Raw genomic sequence first — 6201 nt, forward strand, 5'->3', positions numbered from 1 at the left:
GATGGGAGATGGAAGATCTTGTATCTGGCAGGAACAACTAAAAGGCTGGTATATCTGGATTGTAGAGAGCATAGAGGGGGAGTAATGGATAGCACCAAGCTGTGAAGAGTTTTCTATGCCAAATAGAGTTTTTGGCTAGTTTCTGATGAGTGAGAATAATTAATCATCTAAAGTGATCACATTATTCAAATTCTCACTGATTATTTCCTTTGGGCTGAAACCAATTACCACTTTTTACATAATTATAACTTCAAATAGTAGAAATTCAAATACATGCAACCATTTCTGAATATTCTTTATTTACAAGTTGAGACTATATTTTTGATCCTAGAGGTAATAGGGAGTCATTAGAATTTATTTAGTTGAGAAGGGATAGAAACATATACATTGGAATGATGAGTGGTCAGGGAGACTGATTAGCAGGGTATAATAATATATTATAATATAGCATTATTATATATATATATATATAGCACATATATCTGGGGGAAGAGATGGTGTGGGTCTGAAACCAAGGGTTATGCTGGAAGTAGAGAAAAGTGGAGTGAGAGATGAAGTAATTATGTTTGCCAACTGACTGATATGTAGAGTGAGAATGGGGAGCTGAGGATGACATCAAGGTTGAGAGGTTGGAAGATGGAGATATGATGGTACTTTCAATAGAAAGAGTTAAGTTTAGAGAAGAGGATTTGCATCTATATAAAGATGACAAAGGAACCTGTGAGAACGGATGAGACCTCCCAGGGAGAAAATGTAGGGAGGAGAGAAAAGGATCCAGGACAGTCTAGGGGTCCTCAAACTTTTAAAATAGGGGGCCAGTTCACTGTCCCTCAGGCTGTTGGAGGGCCGGACTGTAGTAAAAACAAAAACTTTGTTTTGTGGGCCTTTAAATAAAGAAACTTCATAGCCCTGGGTGAGGGGGATAAACGTCCTCAGCTGCTACATCTGGCCGCAGGCCGTAGTTTGAGGACCTCTGGTCTAGGGGATACATAGAGCTATGTATGACATACAGAATAATCTGCTTAGGCCAGGCTGGGTTCCTGACCTTCCCTGACACACGTGTTGCTTCTTCTCCCTCCTATGCTTTTGCTCATGACATTTTCCCTCTCTGATGTTCTCTCCCCTTTCCCTTCTAGGTCCGACTCCCAGATGCTTACTTTGACTTCTTTAGTTCATGATACTCTCCTTCTTTTCTAGTATTCTTCAGCATTTAGTACATGGCATATCTAACTTAGAACATGATTCTGCATTATCTCATAGACATTGGCTTTCCCCTCATAGATCACAGGATTTAGATGCTTTTTGTTGGGAAGGATATACTCAACATTTATAGCAACTTAATAGAAAGTAATACAATTGGGGAAGGGGTGAGAAACTATCATCTGAGAAAATCTAGAAAAGCCTGATTTACACCTGGGTATATTCATGATGTCAAGAGAAACTGAGGAGGGCCTCAAATATTGTATGGCCCTCTTGTGACAAATTTATGAGGGAGCATGGATAAAAACTGCAAAGTTTGGGCAGGCATAGGTGACCTGCAATCTGCATCCTTGGAGCAAATATCCACATTAAATGAGATGATAGAGCCATTTGAGAATCCTTAGTGGCTAGTCTAAAGAGGACACTTCATAATTTTGTTTGTTGAATTGAATTTGGAATACAAATATGGTGTATATAGAATTGTGTGTAATAACATTTCACTTGTCATGACTACATGATTCCAGGAGATGGTGCAAAGACATCTTGTATTTTAAATGAAAAATTATAGGAAATAGTGATATTTCAGAGCTCTATTGATTGAAAGCCATTGAATTCTATTAAAATGAAATATTTTCTAGTCTTCTTATATCTGCTGAACATATACTGTATATATGTAACACAGAATTAAGCACTGTGGGGTAATACTGAAAAAGAAGATAGCATTTTTACCCTCCATTCTATTCAATCCCATTCCATTTCACATACATTTACTGGGCTCCTATTTGTATATCTAGTCCTATGACAGGCAGTAATGGGGATAAAAGAAATAGATAACAGTTCTTGCCTTTCTGGGGACCACAGATTGTGTAAAAGGGTTAAGATTTATGCAAATAACTAGATAAGCAGTATTATGGCTAGAGTAGAAGATCTGGAGTCAGAAAGTCAGTCAATAAACATTTCTTAACTCCCTTTTAAGTGCTAGACACGGTACTAAGCACTGAGGATATATAAAGAGGGAAAAGACAGTCCCTACTTTCAATGAGCTTAGAAAGCCAACAGGAAAACAATTAAGTACAAACAAGATATCTTTAGAATAAATTGCAGATAAGAAATGGGAAGGATCAAGTACTGCCTGAGCACACAGGATTATAGATTAGAACTGGAAAGGATTTTAGGGATGGTCAAGAAAGGAAATTAGAAGGGAAATGACTAGTTTAGTGACACAGAGGTAACAGTCAGGATCTAAACCAAGGGCTTCTGATTCCAAATCTAGCCCTCTTAGTGCTCACCAGGTTTCCTTGCTTTCATAAAAGAGAGAGCTTTTGAGTCAGGCTTTGAAAGAAGTGAAAGCTTTTCTTCCTTCCCTTTTCCTTCCTTCCTTCCTTCCCTTCTTTTCTTTCTTCCTTCCCTTCTTTCCTTCTTTCCTTCCTTCTTATTTTCTTTCCTTCTTTTCTTCCTTCTTCCTTAAAAAATTTATTTATCTTAATACACATTGCTTTTATGAATCATGTTGGGAAAGAAAAATAAGAACAAAAGGGAAAAATAATGGGAGAGGAAAAAACCAAAACTAACTGAAAGCTTTCTAAAGGAAGAGATAAGGTAAATGCAGTTCTGGAAATTCCAAAGTGGGACATTCCAAGGATAAGAAGCTACATGCATAAATGTACACAAAGAGAAAACAGGGAATGTTCTGCGAACACAAAGTAATCAATTACTTTGAGTAGATGAATGAAAGTAGGGCATGGTGCATAGGGAAAAATAGTTTGGAGCCAAATTGTGAAGAATAATTGCTTGGGAGAGCAATGAATGTCTAGAATGCAAAATCTTAATGAAATCCTGGAAAGTTTTGAAAGTGTCAGAAATTCTGACAAAAGTGCTTTATTCAGTGTTTCCCAATAAAGAATGGCTGGCTGGGCCACTGAAGCTAGCTAATGACATATGTGGTTAAGGTCAAATATTTCAAAGATCTTATTTTCTAGCCAGGTGCCAAGAGTCACTGGAATTGTAGACTGTTTTACACACATGCATGATGCCCCATCTTACAAAGGGCTTTAATCCAGTGTGTTTGGTATAATTTGCCAGGTATGTGATTGGTTGACAAAAATTCTTAAGCAGAAGCAGGTTTGCTTCTGGAAATAGATTTTCATAGTACACATACTCTGCTGTCTAGTGCTATTATCTCAGTCAATGATCAGTTAAGCAACATTCATTGAGTGTCTACTAATGTCCCAGGTACAATGCTTAAGCATAGAAGGGACAAAAAGATGCAAAAATCTCTGCCTTCAAGGAGCTCACAATCCAATTGAGGAGTGGAGGGACAACATACAAATATATACACAGCAAGCTACTTATAAGATAAAAAGAAAATAATTAACAAAAGGAATGCCCTAGAATAAGAGGGGAAAGAAAAGCTTTCTGTTCCAGATGGGATTTTAGTTGAGATTTAAAGGAAGCTATTTGGGGACTGCAAGGGTATACATAAAGGGGAAGAAAGGGAATGTGCTTGTCATTCAACTCATCAACAATGCTCTTGATTAGGGATTCTTAAGCTTTTTCCATTCAAGACCCCCTTTTGACCAAGAACATGACTCTGGGGTATACAGGTATATAAAATAGGTATACAAACCAAAAATTTACTGATAACAAATCATAATTTCATGATCCCTACATTCAATTATGATCAGTCCCATTGTTTAAAAAACTTTTAATTAGATAATTCTAAGAAAACAAATTACATGGAGATAAACTGGAACCATTCCCATAAGATCAGGAGTGAAACAAGGTTGTCCGCTATCACCATTACTATTCAACATTGTATTAGAAATGCTAGCTTTGGCAATAAGAGTTGAGAAAGAGATTAAAGAAATTAGAGTAGATCGTGAAGAAACTAAATTATCACTCTTTGCAGATGATATGATGGTATACTTAGAGAACCCCAGAGTTTCTACTAAAAAGCTATCAGAAATAATCTTTAACTTTAGCAAAGTTGCAGGATACAAAATAAATCCACATAAATCATCAGCATTCTTATACATCACTAACAAAACCCAACAGCAAGAGATGCAAAGAGAAATTCCATTTAAAGTAATTGCTCAAAGTATAAAATATCTGCCAAGGGACAGTCAGGAACGGTATGAGCAAAACTACAAATACTTTCCACACAAATAAAGTCAGATCTAACCAACTGGAAAAACATTAAGTGCTCTTGAACAGGTCGAGCAAATATAAAGATGACAATACTACCTAAACTAATCTATTTATTTAGATTATTCTATATTAAGTTTATTTCTATAAAAATATTAAGTGCTCTTGGATAGGTCGAGCAAATATAAAGATGACAATACTACCTAAACTAATCTATTTATTTAGATTATTCTATATTAAGTTTATTTCTATAAAAATATTAAGTACTCTTGGATAGGTCGAGCAAATATAAAGATGACAATACTACCTAAACTAATCTATTTATATCAGATTATTCTGATTGCTATACCAACCAGACTCCCAAAAAACTATTTTACTGACCTAGAAAAAATAACAACAAAATTCATCTGGAAGAACAAAAGGTCAAGACTTTCAAGGGAACTAATGAAAAAAAAAATCAAATGAAAGTGGCCTAGCTGTACTAGGTCTAAAACTATATTATAAAGCAGTGGTCACCAAAACCATTTGGTATTGGATAAGAAATAGACTAGTTGATCAGTGGAATAGGTTAAGTTCGCAGGACAAAATAGTCAATAACTATAATAATCTAGTGTTTGACAAACCCAAAGACCTCAGCTTTTGGGATAAGAATTCACTGTTTGACAAAAACTGCTGGGAAAATTGAAAATTAGTATGGCAGAAACTAGGCATTGACCCACACTTAACACTATACACCAAGATAAAATCAAAATGGGTTCATGATCTAGTCATAAAGAATGAGGTTATAAATAAATTAGAAGAACATAGGATAGTTTACCTCTCAGACCTGTGGAGGAGGAAGGAATTTGTGACCAAAGAAGAACTAGAGATCATTATTGGTCACACAAATAGAAAATTTTTATTATATCAAGTTAAAAAGTTTTTGTAGAAACAAAATACAAGCAAAATTAGAAGGGAAGCAATAAACTGGGAAAACATTTTTATAGTCAAAGGTTCTGGTAAAGGCCTCATTTCCAAAATATATAGAGAACTGCCTCTAATTTATAAGAAATCAAGCCATTTTCCAATTGATAAATGGTCAAAAGATGTGAGCAGACAATTTTCAGAAGAAAAGGAAAGTATCTCTAGCCATATGAAAAGATGCTCCAAATCACTATTGATCAGAGAAATGCAAATTAATACAACTCTGAGATACCACTATACACCTGTCAGATTGGCTAAAATGACAGGAAAAAATAATGATGAATGTTGGAGGGAATGTAGGAAAACTAGTACACTGATACATTGTTGGTGGAATTGTGAACACATCCAGCCATTCTGGAGAACAGTTTGGAACTATGCTCAACAAGTTATCAAACTGTGCATACCCTTTGATCCAGCTGTGTAACTACTGGGCTTATATCCCTAATAGATACTAAAGAAGGGAAAGGGACCTGTATGTGCCAGAATGTTTGTGGCAGCCCTGTTTGTAGTGGTTAGAAGCTGGAAACTGAGTGGATGCCCACAATTGGAGAATGGCTGGGTAAATTGTGGTATATAAATGTTATGGAATATTATTGTTCTGTAAGAAATGACCAGCAGGATGTTTTCAAAGAGGTCTGGAGAGACTTACAGGAACTGATGTAGTGTGAAATGAGCAGAACCAGGAGATCATTGTACATGGCAACAACAATACTATATGATGATCAATTCTGATGGACCTAGCTCTCTTCAACAATGAGATGAACCTAATTAGTTCCAATTTTTCAATAAGGAAGAGAACCAGCTACACCCAGCGAAAGATTTCTGGGAAATGACTGCGGACCACAGCATAGCATTTCCACTCCTTCTGTTGATGTTTGCTTGCATTTTTGTTTT

This window comes from Antechinus flavipes, chromosome 6, assembly GCF_016432865.1.
Source record: "Antechinus flavipes isolate AdamAnt ecotype Samford, QLD, Australia chromosome 6, AdamAnt_v2, whole genome shotgun sequence".
Lineage (NCBI taxonomy): Eukaryota > Metazoa > Chordata > Mammalia > Dasyuromorphia > Dasyuridae > Antechinus > Antechinus flavipes.